General features: G+C 33.4%; 1 protein-coding gene across 1 annotated transcript in view; it reads left to right on the forward strand.

Annotated features, from left to right (window-relative positions):
* Positions 1–251: 251 nt before the first annotated feature.
* Positions 252–19117, forward strand: part of LOC115440247 (transcription factor hamlet) — a 106203-nt gene continuing 87337 nt past the window's right edge. The window contains exon 1 of the mRNA XM_030164472.2: positions 252–644. The gene's annotated coding sequence lies outside the window, so the exon portion shown is untranslated. The remainder of the gene's footprint in view (positions 645–19117) is intronic.

Genomic DNA, 19117 nt, shown 5'->3' on the forward strand with positions numbered 1-19117 from the left:
AATGCGTGTCATGTTGCTCGATGAGACAGGCACGAGCGCTCGGGGCGGCGTCGCAGCAGCGACTACCGCGCTATCGTTCAAGTCGCTTCGGTCCCGTTAGACAAAGAGAGCGAAACGCTGCCTTGCGTGCGAGCGGTGCGGCCGCAGCGCCCGCGCCCCGATCGCGCCCCGTCCGCGCCCCGTCCGCGAGCCATCCGGAAGCCTCGCTGAAACTGGACCGTTTTCTTTTCTTGTTATTATTGAGATCGACTCTCAAGTTCTGTTGTTGTCGCGCCGTGCGCCGCTCGCGCTGATAACGCGATGCCACGCCGGCCTGCGCACGCGCACCACGCTACGCTCCGCAGCTTAAAGCTCGCGCGGACTTAAAAAAATTTAACCCCTAGTGATGGAATGGATATTTATTGTCAGTGATCAGTGATTGACTGGACGAGTATAATTAACTGAACTGTAATATTGTTTTTGTGTGCCCCTGTAACTGATAGAACATAGTGTCAAAGAAAGTGAAAACGATACGTTGTGCTATTGAGAGGATTATATCGAATTGAAACATTTTTTTAATTGTTTTCTGTGCGACACTGATTGAAATAAAGTCAAAGAAAATCTGAAGGATAAACGTGTATTAAACGGTTTTTCTGCTGTAAAAGGTAGGTGGTATTTAATTTTCTTTTTTCTCCACGTTTATCTGTGTTACTATTAATATGTTATTATTAAAAATAATACTTATCCTTGTCTTAATGATAATTTTTAAAGCTGTAATATTTTCCGAATAAACTGAAAATTTAGTTAATAAGAGGTTTATAAGATTACATTTTAATTACATCTGTTAGTTTAAGGTCTAAATAATTAGGCACCCCAAAAAGTCTACAAACACAATATTACTCTTAAAATACGTGTTAAAAAATTAATATATTAAAAAATTAAGGGCGCTAAAGCACCATATAATAACGAGTAAAAAATACAAAGATAATATAAATTTATCAATAAAAAAAATTATTATTTATGGCGCAATCACATTACATTTTAAACTACTAGATAATCTATCACCGTAAATAAGTATAACTGAAAAAAAAATTCCACGTAACAATATTTTCTCAAAACTGCGATAACATATCGGCGTGACAAAAATACTCCTTGTTTTATAACTCAAAAACTACGATTATATTCAAACCGTATTTATAAATAATTTTTATTCTTACAGTATACCATGACCTACGTAAAAACAAAATTGGCTCCAATTTCACTAGCATTTTCACTATTAAAAATAAACCGACCTAGTAAACCAGTCCGTGTTTACGTTGCTACGCCGCCCGCCGCAGCGCGCCGCCCGACGGCAAAGTTTTTTTGCTTCAAATCTATTGTTCGACGCAATACGTGTCACTGAAGGCTTCGTGTTTGTGAAACGCCTTTCATATCACACGTTTTGCACTTATTAAAAAAGACTAATTTATCACGATATTTTCTTTTCCATTCGCTTAAATAGTTATTGTATTACTTTTTGAAATTCAATAAATTTAACAAAGGCGAACATAAACTTATTATTTAATAATATTAAAATGCGATAGTTGAAAAATCTCGCAAGTACAATAAAGACTAACCAATACGATAAGATCTTAGCGATTTATTTTTCATATCACGGCACACCTCTTACTGTTATGCCAGTACGTGACGGCTCTGGGACCGCTGTCGATTTTAAATGTGCTCTGGACCGTAACTATAAGTCATGCTCGGGAATATCACATAACCGTAAAACGGGTATTTGTATTTATATCTTGAAGTGTTCGCGCTAACTTTATACGCATTAATGATTAATAAAATATTAAAAGATCAATTATCTTCGGTTAATAAATTAAAAGTTTATTGTTTAAATAATTTTATCTTTGGACAGAAATAAAGTTATAATAATAAATATTTTTAATGTTCACTTTAAAGTTTAGAATCAAATTTAACGGTTAAACTTTAATTAAATTATAAAAACGATTTACAATAAAACCGAATAACATTTTAACAGTACAATAATTTACTATCACGAATTTATCGGATCTCCTTGCAAAACACAAAGTATAGTAATAATTAGTGTTTATTGAGGCGTAAACCTCGGTAGTTGTTTTTTTGATGGCGCGCCGAAGGTTGAAATACATTCGCCACGTCAGGTGCCGACGAAAAAACATACAAAAAATGCAACCGACTCCGCGAAATTGCACTTATCGGAACTTCCATCAAACTTACCTGTATAAAAACATTTATTTTATATAAATACTGAGACTTCTGCTAAAACGTTAATTCACCATATTCCATAAAAATATTTTTGTAAGCATTTAATAAAATAAATACATAAAGTATTTAATGTGTTCTAAGAACGAAGCGCCTCTTTTATTTTGAAGTCCAACTCGACATGTCCTTAATGCATCTTTTATTCTTACGTCAATCCCCAATAAATATATAAGGTAAATCAGATATATTTAAACTAATTGGTTATAATAAAATAAAATTAAATCATTAAGTTCGGAAATTTGTTAAAAGCGACATCAAAGCGAAACAATATGTTTTATTCATAAAAGATGTCACCAATTAATTAAAAAGCTGTTGTTTTGATTGAGTACAATATTGATCGCCGTATAAATTTGAAAACCACGTCATAAATCGCCATATTGAATACATTTCCATAAAGTGATGCTTAATTTCGCTGATTAGTAGAAATATACATACTAAACAGATTTTTGTCATAAGATTAAATAGATATAAAAAGAATAATATTGACATAACGATCACGGATTGCTAATAATGTCTAGATTAACATATGTTTATAATGAAATAAAGTGTTTCTATGGAAATTTTATCAGTATGATGACTTTATACGATATAATTTGTAGTTTTGTAAAATATTTGAAAATTTCCATACTTATATTTTAATATATGTCTTTTATCACACTGGCCAATAAAAAAGAATATCACTTTCATATAAAATTATGCCAAACTTAACCACAAAACCAAAAGATATACGCCCAACTATAGGCCTATTGTAACAAACTCTAGTTCGCTTCCACAATAAAATATAGCCTAAAAATAAAAACACACATTAAGAGTTATCTTGCTATATATTTTTCCTTTACCATAAGTTATCTCGAACACATAATGGCGCTGACATATCCCCGCCTAGAATCTCAATGCCTAACTAATAAATAAAAGAGCACGCGTCTCGAACAATGATTGTATGTCAGTTGCAAGATGTATTAACATTTTTGTCCTTTGTCCCTTCTTAGTGTTGGCAGCGGTCAGTTTTAATTATCTGATAGTTTTTGCTGTCTTACTTTATCCGCATTTAATTCATTTAATCGACTTTAATGCTGTATATGTGCTGAGAAATTACTCATATAAAACTGAGATAGGTTAAAGCTCGTATTACTGTAACGCCACGAATACACAACATAATAAATAACAAAAAGGACATGTGTAACCAAATTTATTTTTTATTTCCTTCGATATAATAGTTTACTATTCTACCCTACTGAATAACATTCCATTTCTCATAGGTCCTTTATCACTTTAAGAACAATCGTTATTGGCTGTCAACCTCTGTATGAAATTACGTGGATTTTTATTGATATACCAATTTATCGAGATCAAACCGCGATTAGAAATATAGGCAGTGTTAAGCTTTTTTAAGAAAAAATGGTTCGCGGCTGTTCCGCAAGATGTCGCTATATGAAGTGGCAGTAGAAATAGAAGTTAAAAAAGTTCAACTCGTAGAGTGTCTTATGTAAAATATTCGTTAATTAACACTTGTACATTAAACATGATGCGGTCGGAAATATATATTATTCTTACTAAAATAAAAATTCATTAATAAATTATTTTGAGTTTAAAAATATATTTCCTATGAAACAAACATATTGCACTAAAAAACGACGATCGCCAAAAACGGAATTATACTCTCATTTAGATGTGAATATCCTATGAATTTAGTCTACCTTTTTTATAACAAAAACTACTCTAAATTACGAGCGACTGTCATCAAAGAATTAGCCGTAAAACTATATCTGTACGCTGGTAATCAAAGATGATAATCTGTATACATAATGTTATGACTTTACGTAAACCATGTGACTACAAGTGTGAAATCGGTGTTTGTCTAAAAATAATTATAGCGGCTCATTAAGGCGTTAATTTACATTCTTCTAATACCTACGGACTTTTTTCGAGTAGTAAATTACTTAAGCGGATATTGAGTGGATACTCGACACACTTACACCAAAAAAATATTATCTTATTGCAACTTACGTCGCCAATTTAAATACTTCAAACATTGCACTTTTTGTACGACCGATTTGAAATGTTTAATCGAGAATTCAGTTTCTTCCGAACGAAAGTCAATCTGTTTTCTTATTTAATCTCTATTTCGCTCGTGAATGCATTAAAGCGCTGAAACGAAACACCGTGTCATCTTTGTTGTAGAAAAAAACATAATTAAAAATTTCCCTTTCACCGGCACAGGTGCGTAGTTACCTAACTTACGGTGCTGTCTTATTTAATATCGATCAGTTGGCAAGCGACACGCGGCCGGTTTTTATCTTCATCTACAGTTGGCCATTTAATACACGAGGCACAATTTCATAACGTAAAAATATCCGTTAGACGCTTCAAGACTCTTCTTTTAATTGAGGCTAAGACTTTACTAACATATTTTGCCGTAGGGTTGTTACATCGGTATCAGATGCCGATGTTTGGATTACTCAACCTATAAATTGTATCCAAGGCGGTTTGCTCCTCAATTACCACACATGACACATAAGATGATACTTAATAGTAACAATAATTTATATCAGAAATTCCAAACAGTTTGCAATTGGTGATAGGATATACACATCCGCCTGTATTGCCAACGTTCGATAAAAATCGTTAAGATTTCGTTGGTATTGCGGCTTGCGGTTCGAAATCTATTTCTTTAATATCTTAGATATACAACAATCTATAATTTGAGTAATATTCACATTACCAAATTTATTTTCTAAAACCAATTGTATATATTTTTATATGTAGATCGTTCCCATATAATTTAATACATGTTATCAAACTCTCTGAATACTACATAGATATATAGTTCATTCAATTTACATTCATTAAAATACTTGAAGCATATCCTCCTTTTCAAATTTCGAAGCACACTACTTAAATACATTTTATAATTCAGAGCATAAAAACGACCCTATTCAGATTAATTAAAATGTAGTGTCGTCCCAATTGCCACAAAGTGGGAGTGAGGATACATTACAAAAAGATCTTGGTTGCACCTTATCATATAGTTTAGCCCGTTTCTAATTATTAATAATTTCGGAGCGCCCTTGAAATTGGGGCATTTTTTGGAACAAAGGTTTAATACACATAAATATCGAGCCAAAGTATGTTGGAAGAACCTCGAGGTTACTGTAAAGAGTTCCCCAAGCTCTTTCAAAATTATCAAAGGGTTTTAGATAGTAAAAACCTGACATATTTTCTCTACAGTTTAAATAATTACAGACGCATTTAATATTTTTTCCCATAAAAAGACGACAAAACAAATATGCTATTTTGATCTACAAGCAGTTCCATTAAATACAGAAAGTCAATAAAAACATTTAAAAAACCCCGAGAAACAAGTTTACGTACGTCCACAAGGCATTCCCACATAAAAAGCCTTAGTGTAACGTTCACAAACCTAGTTACACATCAATTCGAGCAATTGACGTCTTCCATGAATGACTAACTGAATTGTCCATGTACCGTTTTTATACCACGCGACGCAATAGAGCGGCTTTCATTTTTCTGGTTTTCTCCACTTCAAATTTACAACGACAACTCAAACATAAGTGTTGCAATGTGACATGAAAAACGACCGTTCAAATTCAAAATATGTCTGCGAAAGTACAATTGTATTCGTCTACTGCATCAGACACATGAATCACGATGCAGACAAAAAATATATTCAATTTTAGGGGTGAACATTCAACAGCTAGTATGCGATTTTAGACCGTGTTACAAACAGCTGCAGTTGAATCGAAACAAAATTTGCTTGCACCTAACCAACGAGTTTTAGACGTAGACAGAAATATCTGATCAAAATTCAAGGAAATTCGATATAGTCTGCATTCAAGTACATCACTCCAGATGAAATTCAGAACGTAAAAAATGCACAGACAGACGACTTTGGTGTCGCATAATTTTTAGATTCATTTTCATAATGTGCAGTCGAATGGTTGAGGTCATTCTAGCTCATAATAATACGCCTAGGTTTTATACTGCAAACATTGTATTGACAAACAGTATTTTAATGAGAAATGCATAAACAGTTGCACCGTCAGAATGTACGTATACTATTTTTGTACCTTGATACAGCTAATTCGGTTAATATCAAATTAAATTTAATAAATTTTACCGAATCGTCTTTTATAACATTTATAGCATCTTTTATAGAATAAAAATGATTGTCGCGAATCCATCCCACTCGACGGGACACCATTAAGGCGCACTTCGAACCTGATTTTCGCCGCGCCTCCTCCAGTTACTGTCAACGTTTCGCAGGTCGACGCTCCATATAGACGGGGAACATCCCACACTATGTTTGCCTAATCGTGCCCGCTCCGAAACCTGTTTACCACAATAAATTAAACCACTTTAATACGTACAGCGGAAAACTAAACATTGACAAAATAAAACAAAAGAGTAGCTTTAAAACCGCTTTCTTTATTTTCCTGAGGCGGTAAATTTTACGATCGCTAACAATGGCTTTAAAAACAATAAAGTCCGAGGAAATGAAAAACCACGATTTTATTGTAACTGTGTTCGCGTTTGTCGTAACAATTAATGCCTTTCTCCAATGCCGGACATCCGTTGTACGGGCTAGGATGTCATCGCCTTAAGCCGTGCCAAGATTAATACGCCATTAAGGGGAAGCTGCGTCATAAATTAAAGCTAACGAGTATTACAAATAGTTGCCAACCGAAACGACATAAAACTGCGCTTGATTAAAAACACATATTTATCTTAATATTGATGATGAAACAATTACGCGTTTTTGGATAAATTATTTTTATGGTGCTCCAATTTACGAAATATAATAATTAATATTCCAATCAAGCAGTCATATAAGTTTATTATTATATTTGTTGGTTACGCCAGAGGGTAAACCCTCATTTATTTCAGTCAGAATTTTATAATCTATCAGCTTTTATTCGAAAGATATCGTGTAGTGAAACTAGATACGGTTATAAACAAAAACATTTTTGGCATTCAAAAAACTCAAGAATACTTCGTATAAGGTGTGGTAAATCTTATCTAATGGTTTTAACTCTATGTCTCAATTTAGAGATGACGAACATCAATCCTAATACATCGCACAAACGTGTGGTAATTAATTTTAATTGATGCAACTCTGTTTCCTTTTAGCGAAATACCATACACAATTAAGCTCGACTTGCCAAAGATGGACATCCGCCAATCAAAGGTCCTGATCTCTGTTATTTTCTACGCGCATCAATTATATCGCATAAAAACATATTTATGTTAGTTGTGTCAAATTATGGAACATCATTTGGGTCATAAATATCTAGCTCTAATCGATATTAAAGAATTTATTTCAAATGACATAATCATATCAATCGGGCATGAGTATTTGTAACTTTAATCGCTTTAAGTCATCTAATAAAGAGACAATCATGTTGATATTCGAACAACAATCACCACTGCTTCATAGAAATAAAATCAACACAACTATAGTTTCGGATTACTAGTACTGCATTACTCTGAATGGAGCTTGTTCATAATCACTAATCAATGAAGACTGCAAACACCTAACGAAAATAAACTAAAATAACGAACTATATCTCACTGACCATTCAACACAGAAGACCTCGAACCATTATCGTATAATCTCACCTGGAAACCTCATTACCAAAACTCCATATTGTTCGCTCACACGTGCATACAAAAACGATCTGTTTCATTATCTTTTACGCATACGTCTTCTACGCGTTGCGTAAGAATCGCAAGTTTACAACCGAGATGGCAATCGAGTGCATGGGAATGATTGTCTGTACAGAATGCGTTCACACACATGAATGCTAACATTGCAAACGTGTCGTTTATTGTCTATGATCGTACCAAAAGAAGGGTTTATGAGTTTCGTTCGTGATTTGAATTTGGAATTGCTTTTTGGTTTAATAACTTAATGTTATGACATGTTTTTGAGGAAAATCTTAGTCGGTTACGTCATGAACATACCTACTATTTTGTACATTCCGTTTCAGCACTTGAAATATACTGGTCCATACTCAAATGGAATATAAAAAATATATTTGATTTATTCCTCTTGACTGTAAAAAAATAATTGGTTAAGTAGTAATCCACTAATCTCATTCACATTCACACCTATAACCATATTTTATTATACAAAAAGCCTTCGTCTCCAAATACCGATTTAAAAGTGTTAAACTGGCGATTACATGTCTATAAAACGTTTCGTCTTATAATGTTTAGTAAATTAAATTAAGCAATGCTATTAGCGGTTACTATTGATATTACTTGGAAGCGTCGTTACGTCTGATGTAGTAATATTGAACATAATGTTATGATAGCATTGTGTTACTATATTCGTTCAAGTAAGACGGCTAAATGGATTTTGATGCGTTCAAAATTGTCACGGAAAATTTTTCTATAAAAACCAGGGTATCAATTGGAAATGAGGTAAATATTGCGAATAAGATTCCACGCAGAGGAAATCCCTAGCACAGATAATAAATCTGTTAAGTTTAAATAACAAAATCTGCAGCTTTTTTGTCTTGCTACAGTTTTCGTGTTTATTCATAACGTGACTATTTTTTACCTTATTTTTATCTCAGATGTAAAACTAAAAGCGAAGTGCTCTGGCTAAACGACCAGAACATGCAAATAAGGATAGTTTTACATCCGCCGCTTTTATGCACTCACAGTTTTTGTACATCGGCTCCAATTAGTCGCATCCTGCGGATATAAAAAAATTATGTCCATCAATACATTCACTACTCTTGTACTAATAAATGAAATCTTTTAATGCTTAAATTCAGTTGACGGTCCGACGGCTTTTGACAATGAAAGCCGCAAATCGGCAAATCATATTATAAAACTATTCTTGGTTATTTTTAAGTCTTCAAATGATCAATATCTCTTTCAGCTTCTCATCTCTTTCCTTTTATGTCTTTCAAGATCAACCAACCATCACTCAAGTGTTAAAACTATGTAGATTCTCTAGTTCACAAAAGGAGAGCCATAAATTCTTAACAGAATTGCTTTATAACACATTAAGATTTAAAAAGTTAAAACAAAGTTTCAAACAGTCAGCTGTTAAAAGTAAAATTTACAGTTTCATAAAAAGCCTTGATTAGAACATCACTGTCGGTTTCGTTCGTACAGTCAATCACAAAATTACTTTAGTTAATTTATGTAATTTCCTGTTACCATTCATATTTCCTTTCAATTAGTCTACATTAATCAATAGATGATATCAAATTGCAATTATATTTTAATATTAGAGAAAAATAAATACGTAGTTGTTTAAATGGTTTTAAAACGAAGGTCGAATTTACTGACGGAACATTCTCACTTTTAAGAGCTATTTAGAACTAGTACGCCTTTGTGGGGTATATTTTTCATAAAACGCAAACGATGACATTACGTTTGACAAAAAAAAACACAACAGTAAAATTCAATTCAAAGATCTTGCATCAATACTATCAGGATCTAAAGGTATCAAAGTAAAATAAATCTTTGGAAATATCGTAAAATATTCGTGCTGAATAGTACTCGACACCGCTCAATGGTCAGTGTCGTGATCTTCAACAATAAGCCAGAAACTCCCATCAGCATAAGAAATCGCTAAAATTGCCAAATTGCGTCACCTTCTAATTGCCGTTACAGATTATTACAGCGATCGTTTACAGGCGATTTGGAAATAAAGTGCGCCACATTGCATCGGTTACGCACGAGTTTTTTTTCGTGTTAATTGAATTTTCCACCTTATATTTTGCTTACTTTGCCACATTTCGTTTTGGTTAATGCCATAGTGGATTTTAAGCGATGTTCAACATTGCCGACGCTGAGATATTAAATTCTCATCAATCTTAACGTCATCGCAAACCACAAAACTTCACTGGAAAGTGTGGTTTATAATTATTGAAGTGAATCCATCCTTCAAAGGAAATCGTGCCCTTTACCCTGCAATTAATGTTAACAGGCTCAAATGTTATGGTTATATATTAATATTTAACAATATCAAAGTTTATTTTATAATTCACACAATAAGTGATATACAGTACTCGGCAGTAAATATTATACATTTATTTATGAAAAGCGATAATGGGCTACCTTCGGTTTTGCATAGCATAGTCCCCTATCTCTCGAGTGGTGTTTTCTCTTTTTATAATTCGATATGTAATGTTTACTGCCAAGTACTGTAGCCAATTTTCTAGGAACAATAAATTAAATGTACAGTTATAGGTGCACATAAAAAACAACTTAAACAGTAATAATAAATAATTAACCGTTAACTCTATTCCGCTGGTGAAATGTACACAATCCAGTAACATTGTGTGCGAGCATATTTTTTTTGTAACATATAAACACCTGTTTTACATACAAGACATTATCACAGATCTATCTCGACTCAGACAAGTTATCTGACATTTTAAAGAAAAAAACCACACCCGATTAAGATCTTTACAACAATGATAAAATAGTTAAGAATTATATTCCTTTAAAATACCAGCTAACAAATGTTTGACAATGATAAATAACAAGGAATGTTTATTAAATTTTATTTATAGTAATTTTATTCGACTTATATTACCGATTGTAATTTTCAATTATGAAGTCCCCTTACTACTAATTGTAATTAAAGACTATAAAATCGAGCACAATGTAAATCAGATACGGAGAGTTGCAACATTTTAAACGGACTGAACTCATTTTATATTCAATATTACGTGGAATGCATTTTGAGACACATTTACTTAACACTAATGAAGACATAAAAATATTGTCATACATTACAATACTTAACAGTAATTAAATATTCCGCGGGGCCACATTCGGATATTTTAAATAATAAATTAATATCTCAATTTTGATACATGATAATTTAAATCATATTTTAATTGTACATAAATCAATACTGAATAATCGATTGACGCAATACATTTTTATTTGTGGCGCTTAAATTCAAATGTTAAACGTACCAGTTTGTTTCAGGGATGATATTTATCGATGATAAACCCAACCTTATCATTAGAACACATAAACTAAGTAAGACCCAGATTGAAACAATTTTAATATTCAAATTGACCACCCGCCCATAAGTTATAGTTTTAGATTCATTTATGCATAGTCTTGATTACATCGGGTAATCAATCCGTAGCCACGTGTAACAACTACGCAGATGTCCGCCAAAATTTACATAGAACCTTCGAGTGAACTAGAGCAAGCCATCGTTTACCTACACGTACCTTGTCAACAAATTACGTCATAGTTTTTTATTCCAAATATGAGACTTGACGCTTCATCGCGTTAGTACTTGCGGTTAATAAATATATTATTTATCAACTTACCATTGACGTCAAATACGATCGTCATCGTGTTTTCCTTATCATTTGCGATGCTTTATGTAAAATATGTGGTTATTATTGCGTAGAACAATTAACAGTTCTACCATTTTCTTTTTCAAAGCACGGAGTACCAACCTCTATGTTCGTTCAAACGATGGTCTCGCACCAACAATTTGTTCCAACTCGGTATAATTTCGACCGTCCCAAGTCCTTTGGAATGCGCCAATCAAATATAACAATGGTAACCACAAAAAAACTCCCACGGCACATAATGAATAGTTAACGACGAAAACTAGGTGAATCTTTGTGCAATCGCCTAGTGTCTTTTAAAAGAAATATGATCATTTTCAATTTCATAACATTTCCCACACACGGCATGAATGGATCTGTGGAACTGACAAATTAGTGTAATCTAAAATAGATTTCGCTAATACAATTTGTGGACGCTACGCTTGTTTGAGGATGTCAAATTATGCGGTCATGTTACCGTAATGGATATCATCTCTTCGACGTTGAATGGCAGCGATTTCTACGCAGATTGCTGGCACGCTTTTTAAAAGTAGGCATACGTGGTCCGTAGCTCTTACTTTGACATGTTATACATGCAATGATTACATGTTGCTGACAAATTTTATTTTTATGCTTGTTGTTAATTTATTTTCTTTACATATCAAATGTCGTATGATGTCGCAATAGAAGACGTCGGTAAAAAAAGTTTTATAACATTATGAAATTAAACATCTAATGCTGATAATAAACTCGAATTTAATGTTGAGGAATCGACTAATTGTGATGTTCTTAAAAATCTAAAAATTATTAACATAGTTCATTAATTTGTGCATCGTTTCGGTTAGCAACCTAACATTACACGGCGGCTGGATGTTGAAGAGATTCATGAATCAATTTACTGTTTAAATTCACCTAATATTATATGAGTAAGTATTTACACTCTTTTTGACGTAGGTATCGGATCTGTTAAGTGGATAAAAAATTTAATTGTCACCGCCATTTAATAACATAAAGAGACGTATTCATTAACTGATCTTATAATTTTGGAATATATACTTATAGCCACCAATACCACATAATACCCGTCCTCTTTGTTGAACTACAGCCCGAGATATACTGGTAGAGTATATATCATAGTTATACAATAGAGCATTAACTATGCTAGTTACCAAGTTCATCAATGTAAACAGGTTTGGTAGAGTAGAGTTCTACTAAAACTGGTAGAGTATTTGGAACTGATAGAGTAGTATGCTAATTGACTCTACTGCTCACCCGTGTGGGGCTTTAGCCCGTGGTTGAGTTAAGATTATGTATACTGTGCAGTCTCCAGAAAAACTAGTCAAGCACTCACTGAAAACTAGTTCAAAAAATAATCCGTCGCAATTTGATATCGTGACCTACATATCCTGTCTACGTAAGGTACCTCAGCTGGGATATACGTCGGCCGGTCATGAATATAATATAGATAACCGCTCTACATATGAATCACAGCCATAAATCTCACGATCACAAAACAATGCAGATATCGAGCGTCGAAAAAACTCAGCGAAAACTTCAAGTACACACGTTCAATGCAAATTGGCCGAATGTCAGACCGGAGCGTTACACAAGCGTGCATCATGACATTCGTTTGTTCGCGAACAATTCTGGTGTCCGTGTGAAGATTTCCCACAGCGTATGATGGCACAGATAATATACCCACCGAGCCAGCTAAACCCTGGTTTTAGATAAAGAGCAATTAACATACACACGATGCCCCTATCTTGCATCTAGGAATAAGTGTGAAAGAGATTATATGCTCATTAAAAAGTTTGTTATTGAAACGCTTTTTATAAATCAGTGCTGAATAACTTTGCGGCAAAAAATATTTCGTTGAAAGCAAACAAGACGCCATATTTGAATCGGTATCTCTAATTGAGTATTAACTAAGGAAATGTGTCTACATAGCACCGTCTGAGTTGACATATTCTGTTTCATACTGCACAAACATTGCTCGAATATATTATACGATATGAGGCAAATAGTTATTGAGATATTTTCCGTGATTCGAAAAACAATGCGCCGTCTCTATGCAGTCACGTTCTGAATTATATTTATTAAATTATGATAAGTCTTGGTAAGGCATTTATTTATGGTGTATCATCATCAGAATGCGGTGACGGCGCCAAGATAAGAATACCAATCTCACTTTTCCCAAGAGAGTTACGACTCGTATTCTTGTACTCACTTAATACCTGTAATAATCTCGCGCTGTTATATTTTAATACTTAATAGGAAGTAAATTAAGCAGGAAATACATATTTAAATCTAAATTTATTTGTGCCATTTTTTTCTTTTTTTTATTTAATCCGGCGATAGTATAATTAACCCGTTATTGCTCAACATTTCGGTGTGACACACGCTTAATATTTTCTATTAAAATATACCTACATAGAATCGTGCAAGGGTTTTTTCACACGGATGTTATAACATCGACCATTCCAAACGGATCGGCTTCCGTCCGCCGCGAGACCATTGCCAATCCGTCCTCGAGTATTCCTGTCTTACCCAACTGAGGATGTGAGTGCCTCACAATATAATAATCAGAGACTCAAACTAGTATTAACTATCTGTAAGTGAACTTGATTTTATTACCCGCAGGCGACTTGTTTCAAAAGTAATTACCCAATAAAATACTTAACCCTCTCATTACGTTCGAAATTTGAACATCACAATATTTGTGCATGTATTATGCGATCATTTGAATTGTAAAGATATATGTGTGAATTTTAATTATCCAACGACATGGTTTGTTACTTAGCATCGTTGTCATTCTTGTTTATTGACATTTATAATTAATACACAATAATTAAAATGATGCCGAATTTATTTCTGAAAATTACAATATCAATATTAATTGTTCAAAACAAAATCACACGTATAATTAGTATAGTAAAATCTCACGGTAAAATCATTCTTAATTTTTACGTCATCATAATATACCATTCATCAGATTATAATAACGTTATTAAAAACTGAACAGCAAACTCATATAAAACCTATCACAGAACCCACTCAATGTCCCTAAGGCATCAAATTAATGCGTTTCAAATGTAATAACGCGGCACAAATCGATACTCATCTGCTATTACTTCACCCTGTATATCATACACGCCCATCACGTTATTTCTAATAAGTTACATATGTTAAGGAATCTGTGTAGATTTATTATCGCTTACGAAAAGCAATCTTCGGAGGCGTGACCAATAGTAATTATTTCTTAACATCTTCAGAAGTTGCTACTGAACGGTTAATGTTAGTCACTTCCTTCTCTAATGGCTCTGATTAAGATGCGGTATCAATAAAGGGTTAATTATATAAATGTAGCGGGCTAGTTGTTGCTGTATTCGTTGCTTCATATAAAAAACACAGTTATATATGTGTGGGTGTGAAGACGGAATTAATTTGATGTTAAGATTTATTTAAATTATTAAAATAAGTGTGATGGTCAAATTAAAGTAACGAGAAAAATTGAGATTGCGTACGTATTTATTAAAATTATTTAAATACATTAGTTGTTTTATATTATTCTGTCTGTATTATAAAATATTCAATCATTCGAATGTTAACCTAATCGATACAAAATACAATCATTCGATACATAACATAAATATTTATTAAACCAAACCAGTAAAACGATTCCATAAATATAATAATTCAAAACGACGTCACATTACGGCTATAATTTCAGCAAGAACTCGATACAATCCATCCGAATGGTACGTGTTTAGAATATGATTTATTGGTTTATGCAATAAACGTCTTCAGCGCATCGGCTCATTCGCAGCCAATAATAAATCTTTAACGGACCCTTTTACGGAGCCCTACGGACCACGTTGTATTTTTGTTTTTTAATGTTCGCAATATCAGAATCAGTTTCAGTAACAGCCTTTTTTTGTTCTTATCAATAAAAAAACAATTTATTTTAAAATTAATTAACCTGTTAACAATATCACAGATAAGATTATACTTAACAAAATCACGAAAATATACCAATAATAATTACAGTCTAAAGCTACCAAAATAAAACAATTTTATGAAATATTTCGAACTTTATTCTCTTTATCCATTTCAATACGATCTGATAACGATACCATCCAAATATAGAAACGTTATCCATCCATATTTCTTAACGCCGCGTCCGCTCATCGCTTGCGCCCACGCGCCACAATCAGCAGATCAAGTCTATTCAAAATTAAAAGGCTTATTACGAGCACTCGCGATCCTATCAGTACTCCACCTCATTTAATTTATATCATGCTTTCGGTGCCAATAAATTCGTCTAATAAAGCGTTTGGAAAGTGTGGCGTAGTCTAATAAAAAAGCGAAGTGATTGCTTCCTTCCCAATAGAAAGTTTTATAGACTATCAAATGACAAGGGGATGTACAACTACACTGTTACTATTGAATACTAAAGCAATTACTTAGAATACGAGCAGTGTCGCTTTAATTGAATAAGGTTATTAAAAGTGAGATGGGAATGTTGATAAAGTGATGCGGCATTTGAATGTCAACTGTATTGCGCAAGTGTAATCTATTTTTAAAGAGTGCCAGGGCGTTATAGATTTTATTAACATTATCAAAGAGACCAAAGCAGAATATACATATGAGATACTACACGAGCGGATACGGACTGCAATTCAAATAATATAGAAAAGAATTAAAGATACTGCGTTATTTCCAGTAGCAAAACATGGACACCCTATTTGTTTATATACAAAAACTGACATTGACAAACTAACCCACTAACAATGTCATAACTGGCGCATCCACACTAAATACCAAAGTCTTGTGAAACATTCCTGTCATGACATCGCTGTCATTGTGACAGTGACAGCGGCTTGACGGCCAGTCTGACAGCCAGTCCGACGTCCCACGTGATGAGAAGATAAAATTCAAGAGCTTAACACACTCAATATTTGTAAGCCGCTATCCTTGAACGAATCTAAACAAAGAAGACGTTTCTATTGTCATCATATACCGGTCAGATCTAGTTACGTGTAAACTGGTTGGCTCGGTTGATTCAGATACTTATATACTTATATAGTTAACTGCGACTATGTACTCCATTAACAATACTTGTTAATATCAGTAACTAATTAGAGTTTTGTATTTTGCTAAATTTATATTATTCGGTAGCCAAATTCCAACACAATAGTTACTTTAATCTTTCATTTATCAATTAAGATCTTATATTTGTATTTTTTTTTAAATCAGCAATCTGACAGTACTGTAGTGTTTACCCACAATAAAAAATCTCAGCTTACTATCAAGATAAGAAATATTGGTTTCATCAGAAACAAAAATAATGAATTATTTCATATGCATAATATTCATTTTAAATATACGTGTAATTCAAATGTCTTGATATTCAATTTCGCCACAATATTGATCTGGGACGTGATAGTGTAGGAGTCAGATAGGAATTAATCATTTGTATGAAATCACATCTAAAAGACGTATTTATTTAGATTGACATATAAAAATAATGAATGTATTTTTATTGATGATCGAAATAAATCCATAAATCAAAACTGATATGAGCCAGGACATACGAAGAGACATATGAAAATAAACCAGCAATTACTTGAACTAATCACTTCCACTCTATTTCGCTTCAACACCTAAGCCTTATCCCAAATCCGCGTTTCTTTATTATAGTAAAACGCGGCCTAATAGACCAAAGGATTAAGCATTTTAATAACTCATTAGTAGAGTCGAACTCATGCAAATACAATCCATAAATACTATTACTACTACTAATACTAATAAATATTTTTCAACCTACCTGTATTATAAAATAAAAGCCTCTATCCCATGTGTTTGACACATATTTTTCCGTCACAGCACCGAACTTAGAATCTGCCAGTTGAGCTATTTATATCTCTAAATACAAATGATATATCGCATATTACTCACTCTGATCTCGCAAATAACAAGTCCCCTAAATTTGGTAAAGGCTATATTCGCTTACAACAAACAAATCAACTTTCAGATGCATTAATAAACTCTGACTACTAGAAATCATTCATTCACTTTTAATGGCCCAAAGCGTGGCATTTAGCTACTGATTCAATAGAATTTCACTCGGACTAGTTCGAATGATGTATGCAGTTTCGTTAATCTGAATGCACAATCGATTCGGGTCATATCAAAACACAATATACATCCTAATATGTTGTTTCAAAATCGAAATTGCTTGTGATTAGTAAGGCTGAAATGTCATAGAACAATACGAGACCGCAGTTTCTGTCGCAGTACGAAGGCCGTACGTGCTCGCATTTCCTTGGATATTAACTGAAAACAATCACGCAATATATTCGTAATGATAATATTAAAATGTTTTGGCAACTAACTGCAATAGAATCGTTCCTTCGCTCAATACCAAATGCTATTAATGTAACTGTACTATTTTTATGAAATGTGTTTATTATGTTGTATAATACCGACTTAGAATATTAATTTAATTTTCAATACTACCACACTCTTTTTAAATCTGAAGCTGTAGACACAAAAATATATATAAGATTGACATATCCGAGCAACAGACTTATCACTTAAATTTGTCATTCTTATATATTTTCCTGTTTTCTGGTAGAGTCAACGGTTGTAGAAAAGAGTAATGGCTACGGGCCCTGACGTTTACTATTCGAAAAGCGAAGAAAATCAAAATAACATGTCTGACGACATAATATTTAGCTGCGAAGTTGCAAGAAGCTATCAAAGAGTCAATGCATGTGAAGCTCATTTTCCCTTTCGGTGAGCCAATCAACGCGGGCACGCGTGGCGGGTCATAGGTCAGTCGCGCCTCGCCTGTCGAGGATGTGCATTGTGCATATAACTATGCGCTCATTGTTTATTGGTTAAAGCAAAATGTACATTACTAAATGTCTTATATGACGTAGGTTTAAACGTCTTTTTCGAACATTTTGACATTTCTGCTTTCGCAAAGTTTATAATAATAATTTTCTAGGTATTTTAACACTGACTGACTTCGGAAAGAGTATCATATTCTTGTTACATTATTTTAAACTAACTGCATTATACTTGCAGTACTCCAGTTTATCTGTTTTAATAATCCGCTCAATACAACTTACTAAAAAGGATAACGGCTTTCCCGTTACTTTCAAATATTGGCTTTAGACCACACTGATAAATTTTAGATTTCACCATCACTATAATCAATATCGCGCATTTTATTAACCCTGTCGCACCAATTTCTACATTTCCAACATGATACCAAACTATCTAATCTTATTGAAGCCGGGCCGGGCCGCGACACGCACTCCGTTATCTTAACTTTGACAACAGGCTTTAATTCAATCAGACGCGAGGCTCTGAGATAGTCCGCGTCTAGTCATGTCATAAGTCACAATAGACGGAGAAACGGTGCGGTACGTTGCGTGGAATTAGATTTCGTTACTCGGGGAATTCATTAGTGAGTCATGTTCTAATACTGTTTG

The sequence above is a fragment of the Manduca sexta genome, chromosome 10, assembly GCF_014839805.1.
Source record: "Manduca sexta isolate Smith_Timp_Sample1 chromosome 10, JHU_Msex_v1.0, whole genome shotgun sequence".
In the NCBI taxonomy this organism is placed as follows: domain Eukaryota; kingdom Metazoa; phylum Arthropoda; class Insecta; order Lepidoptera; family Sphingidae; genus Manduca; species Manduca sexta.